The sequence below is a fragment of the Cyanistes caeruleus genome, chromosome 2 (genome assembly GCF_971803275.1).
Source record: "Cyanistes caeruleus chromosome 2, bCyaCae1.hap1.1, whole genome shotgun sequence".
Lineage (NCBI taxonomy): Eukaryota > Metazoa > Chordata > Aves > Passeriformes > Paridae > Cyanistes > Cyanistes caeruleus.
The window spans coordinates 112228312-112250137 of record NC_141702.1 but is presented as its reverse complement, the minus strand read 5'-3'; the positions used below and the strand labels follow the sequence as shown (position 1 = coordinate 112250137).

The 21826-nt window shown below is 39.5% G+C and overlaps 1 long non-coding RNA gene across 1 annotated transcript in view; it reads right to left on the bottom strand.

The window, feature by feature from the left end:
- The window catches only part of LOC111926686 (uncharacterized), a 306644-nt gene that overhangs the window by 243819 nt on the left and 40999 nt on the right, over positions 1-21826 (bottom strand). Inside the window, exons 3-6 of the long non-coding RNA XR_002863124.2 lie at positions 17325-17358; positions 15984-16131; positions 15601-15748; positions 519-577 (exon numbers count right to left, since the gene is read on the bottom strand). This is a non-coding gene — a long non-coding RNA (uncharacterized LOC111926686). The remainder of the gene's footprint in view (positions 1-518; positions 578-15600; positions 15749-15983; positions 16132-17324; positions 17359-21826) is intronic.

Genomic DNA, 21826 nt, shown 5'->3' with positions numbered 1-21826 from the left:
GATGGAGAAAAAAAAAAAAACACCAATTAATTCACATCTTCATGCCTAAATTATTCACCTGAACCAGTTCAGTAAGCATCAACAGTAAAATTTCCACTCACTACATTTAAAATAAAGTGTACAGCATTCATTTTTTCAATGGTGCCAGAGATGCTGCTGCTGTTTATTTCAGATTAATAAACAGAGCTAGTTTATATTCCAGGAAGAAGCAGTGAGTGATTAATGTTAAGGCTATAAGAGTCAAAATACATTTTCTTACACAGAAAAAAAATTTTACTTAAACACTCAGCATTTATTTTAAGAACATTATCTTGGAGTCCTAGAGATGTTTGGAATTAAAAAAGGAAGAGAGAGGACAATAACAGCAAAACATTTAAAGGACAGTTGGTTAGCCTGCTTTTTTTAATATAAATACACGGGTATCATTCTGTATATAATTATTATAAGTGAATATCTGCAGATATGAGCATTATGGATCTTGTAAAATATAGATATACAATTTAACTGCAACAGATTACCTTGGCAGACACATTTTCACAGCAGCCTAGAATATATGCCTGGTGCAGCAGGGGTGCACCTGTGAAGCAAGAAAAAAAAAAAATCTGTATTCATGAGTGCAAATTGGGTAAAATTGACAGACTAGCAGTAGTGAGGTTTTGCTTCCCTTAAATCCCATCTTTACTGCTCATTCTGCAAATGCTTTGGGTAATGGCTCTCTGGGAAGAGAATTTCTTCTGCTGTTCCAGAGGTCATGACAGTGACCAGGTCTGACCCTGCTGTCCTCGTGCCAGCTGGCAGATCAGACTGGGGGAACGACACTTCTCTGCTGGAATGCCAAATTCACTTCCAGGGGCTGCTTTCAGTTTTATGTGTGACTTAATGCTCTTGTGGGTGTTTGTAGAGAGGGTAATGGGCTCCAAGGACACAACCCCGTCCTCAAGCCTGGTCCCCAGAAGTGGATAGAGAAGACTGCTGATTCCTCACAGGTACCTCAGGGAAATAGGAAATTTCAGAAGATATTTCACCCACCAGACCCCCATGGTAAGCAAAGGTTTTATGAAGACTTCATGGAGGATCACAGAGGTAAAAAACTGTACTCCTAGCCTATTAGTAGCTGTTTATTCTTAATACATATTATCCTTTATCATAAATAGTTCCTCCATATCCTGAATCTTTTCCTAATTGTAATAAAAAGGTCAGATGTCCTTGATTTCAAATTAACTATGTAAGCCATTGTTGCCTTTCCTTGTAAAAGGAAACTTCTACTTCTCCTTCACCTCTCTGCACATGATCCTGACTGAATTCTTCCTTCTTAAACACAGATGGCCAAAATGGTGATTTTACAGTATTCACACAAATTTTCACCTGAGTTTTCCCACTGCAAAAATTCTGCATGACATATCTGAGGCTTGTGTTATCCACAGTAATTAATAATGGCCAGAAATTTGTGATCAGATTAACACAGGTAGGTCTGGTTCCACCATTATGTCCAAATGCAGCATTTTCCTGATTGTGGCAGAAATTATTCCTACTTTTTACATTTGTGAGTTAAAATTTAATGTAACAACATTATGTCATTTCCCTCACTCCTCAGTGACAATAGGTTGTCCATCTTTTTATGATGAAATGTTCATATTCTATCATTGCATCATTTGCAAATTTCAAGAACACGTTTCAACAGTTTGGGCCCTATGACTTCTGAAGAAAACATTAAATATTACCAGGTTTAAAATTCCATTCCTGAGGATGACCTCTCACAGGTACCCTCCAGTCAAGCAGCTCCCTTTCAACTCTGCATTTTCAGCTTTCTATTTGGCCAGGTTACTGTTATTCTAATCCCCTTTCCCTTCACTTAAGTAAATTCCTTTGCAGCCATAACACCATGATGGATGCAACTTGGAAATTTTCCAACTGCTTTTCCTTCTTTAAAATCAAAGTTAACAACCCAAGATATGAGGTTAGTCTTGTGCAAACATGAGCAATATTTACGGATGTAATCTAATTGTCCAAAGGGAGGATAATCCGAGGTTTCACAAGCAATGCCTACAGCTGAAGAGCTGATGCTGAAGGAATCATCCATTCTCCATAGCTGCAGGTGTCAGGACACAGAAAGAATGATCTTTTATTAGAGATAGAAATCTTATAATGGTATTGGAAATTAGAGAGGAACAGACAGACTGGGAAGCTCATTTTCATGCTGTCATACAGCTGAAGGCGATGGATTTTACAGACCCTTGGAAGGCCAAAATTGACTTGATTTCTTGCAAATTTTCTCTTTGTTCCCTAAACTTCTATTGCCACATTGCTGAAGTCTATGCTGAATAGTGTTTCTACCCACTCATGTATGTATGCTTTCTTGTTTATTCTCTTATTCTTCCCAATCATTTGGACATGCCATTTTCTACCCATCACCCTCTGAAAGGTGGATCTCTCTTCTACCTCTTGAGTTTTTCAGTTCATCTTAATTCTTATATTTGCAGAAAGCCAAACTACAGACTTTAAGGATATGCTGAGACAATAATCACACCAGTGGCATCAAAATTACAGTCAACCATCCCAGCACCTACAAAAATTCTAGGGTTCTTAAAGTTAAGACCAAGTTCACCTTTCTTTAATGGGAAAAGAGTCAGACCCAAACATGAGCAGTGTCCAGAGGCATCTGGTTCAGGATTCCTATTTACCAGAATTCTTGATTTGAATAATCAGTAGTTTTTCTTTCCCTATCCCCCTTCCACTACTACTGTACTGTAGACTAACTATATTACTTCAGAATTTCAATAGTTATGTCAAATTACCATACAATTGGCTTTAATCCTACTTACCACTGTTTCTAATTAAAACATAATAAATAGCAAATTATATCACTGTCAAAACTAAAACTACATTGTTTTTCAAAAATCAGTAGATACTTACAATACAGTAATTGTCTTAATGCAGCTTAATTACATCCTTACAAGAAGACAATTTGAAGAGTGACCTATTTTATTCTCTAGATTTACATAATACAGCAAGCAATCAACGGTGTCCTGGATACATGAAGCAAATATTTTAAAGATTAAAATGACTGATGAAACAGCTATTTTTCAGAGGGTTTGTTTTAATACCTTGTTGGGTTTTAACCTGAAAACTATTCAGGGTGAATAGTGCTCTATAATGGTAATGTTTCCAAGGAAAACTGGATTTAAAGCTCTGGAGGAAAAGTCAACAAGACTTAGTGGAACACAGTGAGAGACACAGCACTGTCCACAGTCCTGTCTGAGACACTGAACAAAGGGTTTGGGAATGTGGGGAGAACGCTTTGGGGGAAAGCACCACAACACTTTCTCATATTCCCCCCACAAGACTGTTCTGATGCAAAAACAGCCTTGACTTAAAGATATACTCCTTTCCATGAACCACATTCCTTGGCAGTCCTCAAAACAAGTCTTTTAACTGCTTCTCTGGATGGGGTCCTTATTCCCAAACAACAAAGCATCCCACTGCCAAAACCATCAAGAGCTCAGTGTTCATCTCCTCTTTGATCCCCAAATCCCAGTTGAGGAAGAAATCCCTTCCTCAGAGCACTTGCACATGTGCTCAATTCCTTTGGGTGTGATGGTACTTTAGAGTGTGCTGACTGAAGCTCATTGCCCAGTGAGGATGGCCTTGGATGCACCAAGTGCCACGGTGAGTTTTGGTACCAGTGAATAGAGTCAGGCAAAACTGACCTCTAAATTCACCTGCTTCTATTAGAGAAACACCTCAGATAAAACAAACTCTCGGTGTAACTCTGCTTTCTGAACAGTTCAGCCTTCAAGTGTTTTCTCAGGGATGTTTATATATTCATTATATATATTGGAAAAGGACAAATGTCCAGTTTTATCTACATTGATATGCAATCAAAGTCATGGAGATTTGAAATGGTTTTTAATGTAGTAAATGCAACATGCATCCAATACTCTCACCCCACAGAAATCAACAGGCAAGAGAAGGCAATGTGACCATAACTATCCAAGTACATCCTGGGGAATTGCTCATACTTTTCCAGAAGACTGAGGGTCAGGCAAAGTTACACTTAGGTAGCACACCAGAAAAAGAACATGTGTTGCTCAAAGAGAATTTGCATCTCACATGAAAAGAAATTACTGGGGCAGGTTTACCTCAGTTTTGACACATCAGAGGAGTAAACTCGTTCAGCCAAAATCTGAACTCCACAGCGCTCCTGGAAGCAGTAGTATAAAACATGAAGAAATTATTGCATATTCTTTATGCATTGAAAAGGAGTCATATTTCTTCACAAGAAAATCCATAAAAACAAAAGAACTGACGTTGCTACACAATCTTTGAACTGATCACTGGACCAAGGTCTATATTCCATCTAGATGCAGAAAATGGCTTTCTAGACTGACAACTGATTAGTACACAAGGATGATTATATGCAAATCTCCAATTTCTATTGACTTAATTGTGATCTGATGTAACACGTATAATTAACACATGCATTTAAAATAAATGTATATTTAATTAACATGCATATTTATAAAATGAATATTTATATTTAGCATATAATTTTGGGTGAATTTAGGTGGCACAAAATTGAGGGGTTATCATTACTGATGAGAGCTAGTCATAGCAGAACAGCTTTCACACCTCAGGCTCTCCCTGGGGATTTCAGTCCCAATTTATCTCACCTCTGGCAGGCCAGCCTTGGGCCTTCCTCCACTAAACAAAGTCTGCAAGTCACACCAGACAGATGTGACTCTGGTAAACATCTTCATTAAGGCTGGGGGAGGGGAGTCACTCAAATCATAGTTTGAATAGGAAACTACAACAGTATGACAAGCTGAGTCCAAATAAATCTGAAGCCAAAGGTCAGGAAGCTGGGCATCAGATTGCCCAAAACTGTTTTGTATTTCCATTATGGGTACAAGCTGCTGTATGACTCCAGCAATTCAGGTAAGTTTATTCCCTTGATATCTTCCTCTGCAAAACAGAAAATGTAAAGCTTTTAAAAATAAATTTGAGACACTATTTTCATAGCAATGCAAAGACACGATGCCTTGAACACACTGGAAAGACCAGTGCACCAAACTCCAGCCATGAGTTGGAAATGCTGATCTGGAGAGTCCATGCAAGCAGCCTTGTTCCTCACTAGTCTCATGAACAACTGGGTCATGGTGCTCATCACCAGGGCACCCACTGCCAGGAGTAAACTGCACCAAAAGCATAGGATGTGACAAAATATTTATAATATTTTATAATTTAATATTTAATATGTGGGACAAAATATCAAGATGAATTCTTTAGTTTAGAATGTCTCTGGTACAAGCAAGACTTCCAACAATCGATACAAAGATCTCACTCTCAGGTGTTCCCCAGGAAATAAGCAGCCTCAAAAAGCAAGAGAAAGTCCACTGTTTTCCACAATTAAACAAAAAAACACCCAAACAGAAAATGAACGACACTCCCATGTCTCTGTGTCTATATTTTATATCATCTCTTCTCTCCCTGAGGAAGAAACACTGAGCAAGCACCTTAATACACTGCTGAGAGGTGCTCAGTTGTGGTGGTGATCAGCATCAAATGGAAATGGCATCAAATGGAAACTTAAGTGAAACCCAACCCAGAAGAAATTCAGTTATGGGCTCAAGCAGCATTCTGAGACAGGGCTCATGTCAAGCAACTGTTTGTTTCCTGTCAGCCAAAGTCAGTATTTGTATGAAGGCAATTATTAATACCTAGTTTCCTTGGGAAAATCAGGGGGAGAGTAATAGCACATCTCCAATGGAGTAGTCATCCATTTCTCCCCAGGGAGAATAGAAGCACATTTTCTTCTTCACTTCCCAGGGAAAGTAGAAATCCTGACAGCTGTTGCAAGGTTCAAAAATACCCCAGTGTGCCACCCTTCAATAATATGATGGAGCATTATCCTCTTTTTATAAAGGCCTAGAACATAAACAGTTCTACCATGCTATTCCTGCAGTATTTTGATCAAATGCCATCTAATTCTAGACAAATATTTCTCCCTGATATATTTAAAAATCAGGCATAATGGTTTGCATACAGTGGATGCAATCACATTAGTTTCAGAAATGTACTGACAGAAGGAAACATTCTGACTAGACATACACTGTGCCTTCCAGCACCTTGGAATGGCAAGGGTCACAGAGCCAAAACGACCTAGTGCTGCAGACATCGGGTTTGGCAGTGATGTACTTAGACAAAAATCAAAACTTACAAAGGAAAAAAAAGGATTAATCAAACGATGCATTTCTTTATTAGCAGGATGTGATCTTTCTTCTATTGCACCAGATCTATCAAATCACAGATTTTGCAGTTAATCATTTGGATTGCACATCTCCAGGAAGCCCAGGAATCAATTTACTGTCTCCTTTGTCCATTTCTTCTTCTGCCCCACTCCCCACACTTTTCTTATGTGGTTTTATTGCCTGTCCCCTCAGACAAATCTCTTCCCTGCTGCCATGAGTCTCCCATTCTGTAGCCTCTGTTCCCCAGAATGGTTTTTATTTCTCTCCCTGAATGCTCAACTTTCCCTTCCATTCTTTTCATCTTTGCCTACGTCTCTTAACTCAAAGCAATAAAGAAGAACAGATTTAACAACTGTCAGGATGCCTTTGATAAGGGAGCATGTACACAAAACGAGTCTGCATTGTGCTAAGGAAGGAAGAGCCACAAAAGAGTGTTAATATTTCTATTGGTATCAACAGGTGAATCAAAGCTTTGTAACATGGAAAGAAATATCATTCCATCATTGCCATGGTTAGTAAATAAAGCTTGTATCCATAACAGAACTGAACTCGGATGCTCTAGGAATAACCTTTTTTTGCTGGCCTGGATATAATTTCAAATCATGGTCAAGGCTATTTTCATTCTCAAAGGTTTCCTGAATGTTCATTAAAAATGTGCCTTTCCAATGCATGTGTAATAATTTATAACATACATACTCAAATAGACCTAAGTAGTTTGTAAAATGGCCCTTCAGTCACAGTGACAACACACCAAATCCTGTGCAGAAAATGAATCTGCTCCAGGGCAAATTCTCTACCAATACACATGTATTGTTCACCATGAGAACAACTACACATAGAAATATGGTTGCCCTGAGAGGTAGTGGAATCTCCCTTGCTGGAAACATTCAGGACTCAGTTTGACAGGGTCCTGGAAAAGGTTCCCAGCAGGAGGTCAGACCAGGTGATCAACAGAATTCTCTCCCAACATCTTTTTCATACAGTTTTCTACTTCTGCTACAAAGTTGAGGTGCACTTTCTGAGGCACCCACAGACTTGTGTTAATTTACTGGAGACAAATATCATAGAAGAGGCAGGGCTTAAACTGACAAGGAGAAAGACTCTGGATCCCCATTCATGACTCCTGCACAGCCCAGCTGCCTGCTACATCCTAACACCTTGCACTCCTGTTTGACTTATGTTTTCATAACAAAATTATTTTTGAAGAACCATCTGGGAAAGGAAAAAACCCAAAAGAAATATGCATGCGTTGAGTGTCTCTCCAACAAGAATATCTTCTGTCCCACATAACTCTTGGAAAGAAGGTGTATTTACACAAAATCACTGTTTACTAGTTCATATGCATCCCAGAAGGATCCCAGAAAACACCTACAAAGGCTTCAAAGGATCATAGCAAGACACATCAGGTGGTGTAGCATGTTGAAGAGATGCTTCTGAGGGGCTGAAGATGCTGAGTTTTTCCTTTTGTGTATCAGACTCCTCAGAACATATGCTGCTGATCCAGCAGGTATTATTTTGGTATTTCAGGTTGGTTTTATGGAGGGGTTATAATAGCTATTCCTCAAAAAAAATCACTATTTGTTCATGTGCAATCACAAGTTAAAATTCCCATGATTCATTTTCTGATTAATGAAGTCTTTCCTTTCTTTTCTCTCCTCCCTGCCTCCCTCTAAAACAAAAAACACCCAAACAAAAAAAAACCACAAAAAAAACAGCCTTATATATGATACACTAAATAATTTGAGATCACCAGTACTAACCTCATTTTACTTCAAATTAGTTGGTACCTCTCCCCAAATTCAATATTGCATGGAAAAACTGTTAATTTTGCCAATGCCCCAGTGGAATTTACTCTGCTCTGTCAGGAGAGCAGGACAGCCTCTGACACACAGTGTATCTGTTCTTGGATCATTTGTATACAAGATTACTGGATTTTACTGCAGTTTGTTACTTTCTGAGCACAGGAAGTACCTTTTATGTGCAGGATGAGTAAATGAAACTGCACAATGTGGTAATTAGTTCTCACACTTGGAAAACAGAGTTATAAATAAAGGCAAGAAGAGAACTTATAAATAAAGGGAAGGGTAGGGGGAAAGAGCCATTTGGTTACAGACACAGCAGTGTTCAGTGCTATCATTTGTGTCAATATCCTGTAAACCATTTTCCTCTCTCCCTTCCTCATTGGTATCATTGTTGGTGGTGAATACAGCAGGAACCTTGCCTTGTTTGTCACCTGTCAGAAGAAATGGACAAGACAAGTGACCCAAAAATGATGGTGAAGGTTCATCTAATTAGACAAGATAGAAGATGAACGTTCTTGGGTATTTCTTTAGTGAGGAAATCACAAGATAGGGAGGAGGAAAGCGAAAATACAGACCAACACCTCCTAAAGCAATTGCCCAAGAGCGTGCAGGTGAGGAAGCTGAGTAACTGATACCATGTTTAGGAGAGTGTGGGCACAGCAATCTTCCACCAAAGCCCTTTGACTTGTTCCAAGTGCCCACACATCCACAAGGCAAGCCTGCACTCTGAGAACAGCACTGTGCATTTCCTTAAGAATGAGCACAAGCATGTTTACACAACAGGAAGATTAGAGCCAGCATGACCTTACTGAGGAAAAAATTCCAAGACAATTTCATATGATAATCTGCATTGAACAAAATGTGATTTTATTATTTATAATGTAAAACATGTTTTTAAACACCACAAGCAGAGCTCCACTGCAGCACCCTAAGCCCAGGTTGCTAGTCCATGGGAACAAGGCCCTGAGCAGCCTGCAGGGCAAGAGGTGACTGAGAAGAGCCTTTAAGCATGTCAGCTCTGCCCTGGGAATCTCAGGTGTTGGCACAAGACTCCTTAGCTACAGACACACACTTGCATTAAGTGTCAGAAAAATCCAAATTCAGCCCAAATGGTATGAAGTGCAAAAACTCCTTCTATAATAAGTTGGCAGCAGAAAAATTCATTAATAATTAAATAGGAGGCACAGAACTATGGCCTGATCTTGCAACACCGATTACAGATTGTAATGCTGATTTGGAAACAAAAACCTAATGGAGGCTATTTTTTCATACAGTTTTGTTTTACTTATTTATCCTTACTGCTACTGTGTTGTTGACCCTATTTTCTGCGGTTGTTACTTCCTAGGTGGAGATACTAAATCCATATTAAAATATCATCAGGGCCTTTTAGGCACTGGGGATATTTAGCCTAAATACAAATCTATTAGTATATGTAGGAATCCTCTGTTTCTAGAAACATCTCATTTAATTACAAAATTTAAGCCTAGCTTAGGCTGAAATTTGGGGTTAAGGAGACCAAAGAAACAGCAGCTGTTATTGCTACCCACAGTGAAACACAAGAAGGGAAATCCACCCCACGTCTACCAGCTCAATCTCTCCTGTTTGAAGATGACATGCAGCTTTACCCATCTGGATGGCTTTTCACATACTGCTGGCACATATGTCACAGAGAAAGTAACACCTTACTGCTTTTATCTGCATTCCAATCCTGTAGTCGGGTCTAATTATAAGGGAATATGGACAAGCAATAAGCAATGAACACGCGTCTCTGGGGAAAGTATTAACAGCAGCAAGATCATATCAACACTGACTGGGGAGGCATGACAAGAGCCAATCAATGTGGGATCGTGCAACTGGAAGCCCCTTTTTCAGACAACCTTCTCCCTTACTATCAGTCATTACCTGAGCTAAAGGTCAGCAGCTCGTTGGAGGCAGACTTCAAGCACTGCATGAAAAAGCCCAGAGCTGGGAGCAGGATTAGTGCAAAATGAACACTGTGGAGAGGCAGCAGCTCCGACCACCCCGAGGCTCCCGCATCTGTATTCCAGGAGTTGATGCTTTCCCCCAAGGCAAGATACTGCTCTGAGGCCCAGGGTACAGCAAAATGCTTCTCACTGAAGGACCATCTCCTGGCCTGCCCTGGGGTCCCAACTTCAAGCTTCATCTCAAAACAGAGAAAAGCACAACCTGTCACAGTTCCCTTCCAAAGACTGCACGTCTCCGGACTACAGGACCTCACAATACATCAGTACAGGTCATGAAGAGCACGTTTCTGAGCAGTCCCTTTCCCAGACTGAACAAATGCAGTAAGTGACCCTAAGCAGGAAAATTTAGTTTTAGTTACAAAGGGCTTTTTCCCCCCACTTCTGAGAGTATCACCTCTTGTTCTGATTAATATCCAGACTCACAGGTTACACACATGCTTTGCAGGCTGGGAAAGGGAGCTGACTATGCTTGTTCAACATTACAGAACTGATTCAATTTTGCACATGTCATTTTAAATTTTTACTTTTTAAATAACTAAAAGACATGTAAGACTATTAGTCCTGGATTACACAGATTGGATGGGTCTGGCAACCTATTTTAGACTAGAAAGGACACATTTTACAATGTGCACAAAGTGAAATTTCAGTCTTACAAAAGTCAGCAGCAAAATTCCCATTGTGTACCCAAAGGACAGACTGTCAGCCAGCTTCTCCTCCATAACCAAAAGTTTATTACATCAATTATTTTCTACTATTTATTTTCAGTCCAAATTTATAGACAATGTTCCATTCCAAACTACACAAATTTCCAAAGCTGAATTACATCTGTTTTTCTGATAACAGGCATCATATTTTAAATAATAGGAAGTTGGCTGAGAGAAACACCTGCCCCAGGCTCTACTTTGGTTCAAGAAACTCAACCAAAAATTGTGTGCCTCTATTTTTTCACATTTTTGCCTTAGTCTGAAGCCATACAGCAGGACTGTTAATAATCATTCCTTCTCTCACACACCCACCCCTTCACCAGCTGGCTGCACAATCTTCTTTCAACCTTTTTTTCCAGGGTAGTTGCAGGAATTAAACTATATGTAATACTTGCCAGTGTTCCCTTATAAGCATAGGTATAGGTACACTAGATCTGCTAAGGTTCTGGACAGAAACGAATGTGATCCTGTTTTATAAACTATTTTGGAAAACTGGAAAGAAAGTGTGTTAAAATGCCTAGGAATAATGGAGATTCTCTAGTGCTCATACCATAAATAGTGTTTTTTCCAACAACTACATCTGGTTGTTTTTAGAGATGAGCATGTGTCAAATCCTTTTAGTATTCTTAGTGCAATGCTTACTGCAACATTTCTTCAACTAGGATGTTTTTTAAGCAATTTGGAGATCACTCTTTCCTGATCAGAATTTCCCACTCTGCTTTTACATGAACAAATTAGTTGAAAGCTGAAGCCTGAAGATCTATCAAAGCTCAAGCACACAATGGAAGGAAAAATATATCCTAAAACTGAGTTTCCAGTGAGATTGCTCATGGATCTAACCTTTGTTTTTTCTGGGTTTTTTTTTAATCTGAACAGGTCAGGTTTTGGGCACACATCTCCATGGCCAAGATGGTTTCAGGACTCTATGAGGCCAACAGGTTGGGACCAGCCTCTACATAACCTGACCAATATAAGACCTGCTTTCAGTAGGAGCTGCAGCACACAAGGCAGGAATTCACCCAGACACTTGGAACACACAGACCATCTTCTCCAGCAGTATGACTTGTCGGTCCTTCTTATTGCTCTGTATCCAAAATTTCTGCTTGGTTTTTTTTTTTTTTTCCCAGGGAAAATGATGCCACAACACAGTTCCAATCGATATTTGACACAGTATCAGATTCCTTGCAGTAAAAAATACTGGCTGGAAGTCTCGTACATGCTTTCTCCAGGAAGCCTATGGTAGCACGCCTTGCCTCAGCAAACCATCAATTTAAATGATTGGGAAAAAAACAACACATAATAAGTGACAGATTTTTCAAATCAGATAAAGATGGGAACCAGATTATCTGTCTGTGGGTGATAGATTGCAGCAATAATAAATTCACTTTAAGACACTGGATCAATTTTTAATCAAGCCAAGAATTATTATTGCAGAAAGATAAAATGACCCATGAGGAGATGCCTTAATTTTCCACCAATCAAATTATAGCCTTTCTAAATAAGATGTAATGAGATCCATGGAATATCCAGGTTACACAGCCTACCTAATTACCCATGTTCCCTGTCATGTTGTGATATAGTAGTGGTAAACTGACCTCTGAATTTACCAAGATGAAAAGGTAATTAGTTTTTCCACAAGGCTGTAGTGAAAACAACAGCAATGACACATGTCACCTCCTTCCACCAAGTCACAATCTCAGAGGTGTTTGTTCTTAAAATATATACAGGATATGACCTACTGGGTAATAAACTACAGTCATTAAGCAAAGCATACGTCTGACAGAAAAACAACCACTATCTCCAAGTTGAGAATACAAGGTCTGAAGGTAAAGCAAATCAACCCATATTCCAAATGAAACTTTATCAGTGTATTACTACAGAGGGTCTCAGGAGATAGAAGAACGTTTTCTAATTAAAGAGGTCACAATGACATATATAAAGGAAGCTTTCCTGAGACACAGGCACCACAAGTATAATTTTCCTTGCTATTGTCCTTAACCACATAGGAGTTTGTTTCTGCAAATTGCAGCATGGCATCACTGGAAAGCATTCCTGAACTCATCCTGAGAACAAGAAGGCATACCAAGATCAGTCTTGGAAATTGTAAGCATCATCATGAATTGATAATTATTTCAGATGGAAGATTCCAGTTTTGTGCACACTGAACAAGACTAATCATCTCTTTGCTAAGATTTTGAAGGTAGGATTAAGACCTCATTTGCAACAGCTTGTGGGGCCTGGTATCTTCACCAAAGCTATTAGTAAGAACTGAGAACTTCCTCTGGCAACCTCAGAAAGCAGGAAAGCCCCACAATGATTTGTCCCTGTCTATGTGCCCTTTCCTTTGGGCACCACTGCAGTTTAGAGATACAATGACAGACGTAATTGGATCATGCAAAGAAAGCCATCATAAAATTAATGAACTACAACAATTCATTCCATCTGCTGCCTCTTTCTTGCTAATTTATTAATAACACTTACACAAAAAAGGGGTATGGATTATAAATTTCAATTTCTCCTCTTTACCTGAAAATTTAGTTTGAGAGTCTTAAAAAATGATTTCATATTATACCAAATAGATTTATGGCTTATTACTAATAATGTGGCAGTACCCAATTGACCATAAAAGCTAACTATTTAAAAGTAACTCAAATTACCCCTTCTGAGTAAATTGGATATTTGGTTTACATAGCTTGCACTGCTTTTACAAGTGCCCCCCTTCAGTTACCAACCCATCATACTTCTCTGCTAGGGTCTTCTTCAGGTCCTCATGGACATCACACAGTGCAACAGCTTTGCAAGTCACAAGCCCATCAGCACACAAGTTTTCCTACAATAACAAAAATGTCGCGATACATGCAGAACAGGGAACATGGAATGTTTTTTCCAGGGGTTCAGATCAATTCTACGCCCTTATAAGACTGTCAGGCATGGACTTCAGAGGAAAAAATTACGTGAAGACCAAGCACTGCAGAATGGCTCTTTTGTGAGTGAATGTAGGGGTAGAAGTCGATGAACATATGCCATCCTTGTTCATGATACAGAAAGCATGAACTTCACAAAAACCTGTGGAATTCTCCTGCAGGGCATCCCCTAAGTGTGAGTGTGCATCTGCTAAGCAGGCATCCACCACTGCTGCCTCTCCATTTTGTACTGAAGCATGTGAAAAACCTCACAAAACCCTACCTAGTCCCTTCAGACACACAGGAAAGCTTGAGTCCCTTGTGTCAGAGCAAAATGGATTTGATTCAGCTGGATTAGAGCTTCCCCTGGAGTCTGATCCCCCACACCAATACTGCAGGAATAGAACTGCTTAGGTGTTTTTACAATAGCAAGGGGGTTTCACTTATTTTTCCAGTGTATCTCCTACTATTAATGCAGTTTTATTGATCTAAAACCCATGATACACAGAAACGTCACCCCCTTTACTGCAGATAAACAGCCGTATCAACACAACATATCTCTGCAACAACGTAAAGATCTATGCAGTAGGCAAATTCCATGGCTTTAGTGGGACCAGGCAGTAGAGCAGTCAAACTTGAAGGGAATTACACATCCTAGACCGATTTGCAAACACTACGGAAAGTTTGTTTTAAGTGGGATCACTGTGTATTACCTAATACGTGATGAGGTAATGCTAAAATACTAAAAAACCCTCAACACTTTTTCCAGTAGAGATTGCAGCTGCTGTGGGGGGAACCTATTGCTCAGAAGGAGTTCAACAGTATCAGAATGCTATCTGTTAGGAGAGTTTCACTTTGCATCAATGTTCCTATTTAGATGTTTTGATCAAAACACATCAGTAAATTAAATGCAAAGGCTATATGTTGATTAGAACAAAAGATACATTACACTAAGATTAAAGTCTTGGTATTAAGTAAAATATCTGAGCACTAATTCCTAGTTCTGTAATATTTCCATCAATACTATTATCTCCACTTAATTAGGACATAAAAGTAAGTAAAGTTAATTTAAAAGGAAATTTCAAACAGCGTTCTCATTTGATTTTCTAGTAAATTAACACTTTAAAACCTCTAATGGGCATCTTCAAAAGAAAATGTTATTAACAAAATATGTGATAATTAACATAATTAAAACTCTCTAAAGTATACATTTTTTTAATGGCAATTGTTTCGCTAAAAAATATGCAAGAGTAGTGAATCCCACTCCCCTCATAATGTAGACATGCATTAAAAAGCACAAACATTGGACAATTCCTCATGGATATCCATTAACCTAGAAATTGCTGGTATTAACTCATAACAAGATTACCTTTGGTGGAACTGGATTAACTTTTACGCACTCCCTTACTCCCAAAAGGAGCTCAGCAAATGGCTGTGAGTGCTCCAATATTTCAAATTATGCAGTTATTAATTTAAAGTAGGAGTATTTTCTCTGATCTTATCCCAAAGATTTTAATCCCCTCTTACTCCTCCTGTTTTCTAACACCTATTCTGGCACACCAAAAATTATTATTTATCTCACACATAAGATCAAACTGGCAAAATAAGACAATTTTTACCCTGTCAAAGTGTCTGAATTAAAAGATTTTGTGATTTTCAACAGTTATATGACATCAAGCTCTATAAGGAGCAAATGTTTGTTCCTCCTTAGGCTATGTGGATGCACTTTTCACCTAGGAAAACCATCACATCTTTTGGAGAACAAACTCGAGGACCTCAAGCACATCTTTTATGCCTGCTGTACTCTCAAGAGATTTATATGCTCCAACCAGCTGGGATAAAAGCATCAAAAACTTTGGTTACTTATCTGAGCTGTTCAAACCTCTAGAGTCTGCCCAGGGAGTGAGATATCTGAGGAGAGGGGTTGTGCTTCCTGCTCCCAATCCGCTCAGAATTACCTCATGGGCTGGCACTCACGTCACCTCACGCGGGATGCAGCCACGTCCTTTCATGTGGGTAAGCTCAGCACCAGGTGCAACAGAACTGCTGATAAGACAGAATAAAGGCAACTTTCTTCATGTTTGGCTTCCTCCCAAAGGAGGGATTCTTGAGAGGGAAGAAAAAAAAAAAAGAAAGAAAATTATGGAGGAGAACATGTGAACCTATCCCATTAATATTTCCTGCTTTATGCTCACTCCTCAGACACAGGAGGCCTCAGATATTCCTGACATTTTTAAGGAGCAGGAGTAGCGGTGCCCCCAGCAGAGCACCCCACGGGTCAGCTTCTCCCTGAGGGACAGGGAGCCAGGACCTGAGGGGAATCCCATGGCTGAGGCCTTACCTGCAAAATCCCAGCCCCACCACACCTTGGCACGGTGCGTGGGGCAGGCCCAGGATGGCAGCCAGGGTCAGCACAGAGCTCGGGAGAGGAGGCAGGATCAGGCTCCCAAGGATCAGGCTGGGATCACAAGCCAGAGTCAGGATCAGACCTGCTGAGGGCAACCAAGTCACACACAGCCCAAGGGTCACCAGAAACATCCATGGTGATAAGACAGGCCAGAGAGCCCCCAGATCAGGAGTATACACAGGCAGAGAGGGGCACAGCTGCAGCTGAACTGGAGACAAAACCCCCTTTAACAAAGTTTAGCTCAGATAAGGACAGAGCTTAAACAACATATGTAGGAAGAGGGTGTGGTGGATGCTGCTGGTGATGTTGGATGTTAAGGCCTGATGGTGTATTTGGGACACTAGCTACAAAAATGCAATTTCTTCTGAGACTGTAGAGATAGATCTCCCACAAATCCATCATCTTCCTGATCCCAGGGCACAAGGTCACATCCCTGCACCTCGACATCAAATCCATTTACGTCAAGCTCTCATGAGCAGGTTGCTGCATCCACCACCTCACACTACCGCTCAGAAGTTCAGCTCTATTGAGCTCCTGAAGAAAAAAAAAAAAAATGTGTTGTGTTGGTCAGCCTCTCGAGCAGGCTCAGTGCTCCTGCCCTGGACAAAGCCATAGGGATGACAGTCAGGAGCAGAAGGCAGCACTGGATTCAGCAAGGTGCTTGTTTAAATATCACCCCTTAGACCCCTGTGATGGGGGACCCCAATAAGGGTACATCAGCAGTCCTGCTCATGCTGAGGCCTTGCTTCTGGGCAGGTGGGAGTCCTGCAAGGCTGCAGGAATTCTCACAATCAAGTAGGAAAGGGGGATATGAGAGAGTTAACAAAAAAATAAATAAATAAATTCTTGTTTCTCCAAAGAAGAAACATTTGGTCCAAGAGCAAGAACTGGCTGAGTATTTGGTTTATTTTCTATTTCACTTGAGCCTTGCCAGCCACAGCTAATAGATATTACCACCTGAATCATGAGCTGATTTACTAAATAACAGCCATGACACTCTACTAGTGTAACCTCATAATAAGGCAAATATTTGCCACCATCTGCAGTAAATTCAAAGCATCTGCTGTAACTTTTTTTGATGAAAGTAAGCTAGTATACCCCACTGTAAATTCTTTTGATATTGTTATTACAATATTCCGTGATAAAGAAAACAAATGCACAAATACAACTCAGGCTAACAAAATAAATCAGCAAGGCTTAGCAACTGCTTTAATTATTATTAGAAACTATTTGGTATTTTTCTTACCTGTCACCTTACAGAACTATTTTACTCACCACTTAAAGAAAAGCTTTTCCATTCTTTGAATACCTAAGAAAGAAATTTTGAACAAAATCTCAGTGTTGGTTTCAACCTTGACTGAAATTTTTCAAAATAACTCTGAAGTTACTCAATCTCTCCTTCCACTGAAATCTACACAGCTTCCCCCATTGCCTGTACAGGTAGAAGCCAGAACGACATGCTTCACAAAAATTGCAGCTCTAGGTATCAATCTTGTGTTTATCACCACATTATCCAGGAAACTATCACTCTTGCACTAAGTATAAGAGATTGTCTCTGTCCACCCACTAATGGCAGCTTGGCTGATTGTGGGAAAGCCAGCAAATCTTGCTTTTTCGCTCTGTGGATGGATGAATTCCCAGGCATTTTTATCTCCTGTGGAAGGGGTTCAGTTACAGAAGACTGGCCTTCATCCAGGTACTGATCTTTCCCAGGCAAGGCAGAAAGCTGGAGAGGGAGTCAGTTGCCTCTGGTACATAGACAATGTGCAACAGCACGTTTCTGGAGGTCCGGTTGTCACACCAACTCCACCACATGTTTAAGAAAGATGCTGAGTAGAGAGAGATGACATGAGACAAAAAATAAAAAATAAAAAGCTGTTGGAAAGAGTGGAAAGATGAACGAAATGAAATTGCCCATTACACATCTTCCAAATTTCTTGCAGTTTTTTGAAAGGAGTAAAAAGCATCATCTCAAAAATCTTCATACAGTTTTGTAGTAAAAAAGGCAGCTCTAAAACCAGTAGTGGTAACAGGAACAGTTGACGCAGCCAGAGGACCATAAATGACCATAAAATGACCATAAAATGTCAGCCAATAGCCAAAAAAAGACTAGACCACTCATGAATAAAAATGTCATCATTTTGGATTACATCATAGCAGAAGAAGGATTCAAGACACCTGCAATAACCAGATGGAGTTAGCATTAGCCATTTATTAGATTTTTAGGTAAAAAAGATTAAAGCACTACACTGTTTTCAAAGCTTGGGATACATGGACATAGGAATTTCATCCTTAAAGATGATACTGGAGGCCTTGAAGCAGGCACAGAGCCAAGAAAGAACATCCTGCTCTTGCTAATGCTGCTTTAGGGAAACAGCCTTTTCCATGCCTAGTAACCACCTTCTACTTTTCAGACTAAATGCATTCTATATCTTCTCACCTTACACTGGGTATTTAAACCCATATTTTTAAGTTCTTCCGGGTTTGTTTCATAGTGGTGTTTTTTTTTAACTCTCGTTTCATACACAGTATTTTCCTACCTTTTATTTGTGATTTTAGAACGATATTATTCCCTTCCAGCCTTGTTTTCTCTAGTTTAAACAAATTATACTCCCACAGGAGATAAGCCCGGAGTATCCTAGGAGCTCCCCTCCAAATTCCTCCTCTTGAGCATGGTTTGCTCGTATTAGGACATGGGAATATTTACAGAGGGTAGATCTTTTTCTCATCCAAGAACATCTTTTATGGAGATACTTCACATATTTCAATCATCTCAAAGCAAGTACTACATTTCAGTCTCCCTCCTACTTACATACATCTAAATTATGAGTTTTCAATGGAAATAGGATATTTATGAGTGTGGCTTTACATTTTTCACTTGTGCATTTAATGCCTTTTCTTTCACTTGCTTTCTCAGGGTTATCTTAATTTTCCCATGGGAGATTTAAGGCTTCCTCTGTATTGCCAGTGCATCTCATTTTTCCCTATCAATTCAAGCATGCTCCAATTTTCATGCCAGCATCATTAAAGAAAAATCTTCAACCAAATCCAGTGCCAAAACTCACTCAGGAGACCTTCCTTTCATAATTTGCTTTCAGCAAAGCAATATTTCTTTTAGTATAACTGCTTTGTCTCTTTCCAGTTCCACTCCGCATTACAGTTTTGGTGGCTGCCCCCCCTAACATTTTAAATTAAGAATTGCCTGTGTAACACCATAGAGACTCTAAAGACACTATGCAGCAGATCATGCTAATTTCTTTTGCTTAAGAAATTAGTTATGAAGAGGAATTGATCCAAAGACACCTAGATGAAATACTTCTGGTAAAGTTATATTTCTCTTTTACTGATCCTTCCTTCTAAATATTTTTGCTTTGTTTATTGCTATCCTGGCTTCTTAAAACCGTGACAATAACTGAGTCTGGAATTTGAGATACTCAGAACCTTCTCCGAGCAACCGAATTTTTTGAAAAAACAACTATGTAGATATTGTTATCTCTCCAACTCCTGCTGACCTTAGTGTCTGATCATGTGTTGCTCATCTTCAGTCACTACTCTTAAGCAAACTGTTTCTGAGACAGTATGACAGTGAAATTCCTTGAGTCTAGAACATGCTCCAACAGTAAAAAGTCCTCCCAGAAATAATTTGCCATTACTAGTCAGGATTTAAAGGAAAGCATTCCGGGTTGTCAGCAAGATTTTCAGCTCACACTACTATTGAGGGGTGTGATGATTTAATGGCTCACATGCCAACAAAGACACAAAGTGGTCAGGTCCACAAATGGGCTTATATGACTTTTGCCCTAAAACCTTTTCTATTCATATTTCTTCACCTCTAATGTTACAGTTGCCCTTATTTTTTCCTCAGATCACAATGACAACTAAAAGCTGGGGACTTTTACTACATTAAGCTTCCAAGTACTCTGTGTGTCTACAGGGACCATAGCTAAAACTACTCTGGGGATTTTTTAAATTCAAATTAAGAATTCACATTAAGAATTAACACTAATAAAAGTGATAGGTCCAGCTTCCGGACTTTACATCTATGTAGAAGAAAAACCAGTGCTTTGAAAAAGCTTCCTAAACAGAAAGACAAACATGGAACTGTATTAGTCTCTCTTCCAAATTTCATCTGTCTCTAAAGCCCAAACTTCTTCAAACTATTTTCATTATACTGTTATCTTTAGATACTTAATTAATTTGCAACAAAGTCCCCAGTATTTTCATTCCTTAGCATCACGCTCAGTGTGGCCCCAGAGTAAAGAATACATATTCACTCTCTTAGAAGCTAGAGATCTTACCATATTTAACAAGAAGCATCTCTGACAGTAATTGGAGTTCTGTATCAAGGTAAATAAATGGTAAGATCATAAGAACATACTCTAGTGGCCACATGCATCCGGCAAACACTAACATCAGAGAGCAAATTTAACATACAGTCTCAGTGGATATGAATTTTCTGTAAACAAACAATCTGAAGAAAGCCTCACTTTTGTCATCTGTTATTCCCATTGAAGAAAAATGAATATTCTGTTTCATACTTTTCCTACCAGGTGGCTTCATTATTTACCACTAGTCTTTTTTCCCTCAACATGTGTGCAACACTGTAATATCCTCAATGACAACAGATTAAGGTTTTTTCCTCAACAGTAGCATTGAATGCTAATTACCCAAATTACCCAATATGCTAGAATGATGGTAACTTCACAAGGGTACGTTGGAGAGAGAGTTTCTCATATTGCTGGGAAAAAAAAGCTCACTTCTATCAAGATACAAAGGCCCCTCCTCACAGCATATATTCCCACAAGGACAGGGCATGGAGTGAAAAGCAGTCAAGGATGGGGACAGTCGCAGAAGCTCTAATCTTCCCGGTCACTGGGCATGTGAGGAGCGTTGGGCAAGTCACTTATTCTCCCTACACTGGCTATCCCTGTGCAACACAGAGATAGCTCTGCTTCCTCCCTTCAAACAAAGTGCTGGAGGCATAAAAATTCCTAGACTGAGAGGTGTAAAATCCCTTGATGGTGAGGTAATTGCCTTGAGCAAATAGTGGCTGGATAACTCAGACTGAAGTTTGAGCACTGTGCTTAAAGAGTTAAGTTCAGAGAGAAAAGGCAAAGACAGGCATGAAGGGCTCCCTTCTACATACCTAGAAATCAGTGGCTTCAGCAAACACAGGACTGGCCTCTAAATGCTGAAGCTGTGCTAAGATGTCTGCTACAGAGAAAGAAATACTTATTCTGACCTGGAATAAAAAAAAAAAAAGAAAGGCAAATGCCATGGCTTTGAAATAAAAGAGCAAAAAGAAAGAATAGGCTCAGGAGGGTTTATAAATCCTCTTAGGCAGCCTCTCAATATTCCCTTCCCTACAACTTTTGAGCAGGGCTTTAGAAAATTTCAAGGAGGATGGTCAGACACTATGATTATAGCCATTTCTGGCTTCATCCTGATTAGAATGGCAGTCAAGTTTGATGGGTGTTAACTCATCAGGTCCAAACAAACCTCAGTACAAATATAGCCTTATTGTGCCTCTGCTTTGGAATAGCCTTAGTTTGCTTTAAGCTTTGCTTTAGTTATAGCATTCCTGAGTATCTGCAAAGACAAAGCAAAAATGGATTTATAGTGACACCAAGAAAGGGTCAGGGGGCAATGTTCAGATGAATGTCATAATCAAGGTGAAATATCTAAAATATTTTTAGAGGAAATTGTTGCTATCAAATATTCTAGTACGAGACAAAGAAATTAAAACTTCTGGAAGGATTTTGAAGTGTTGAACCAGC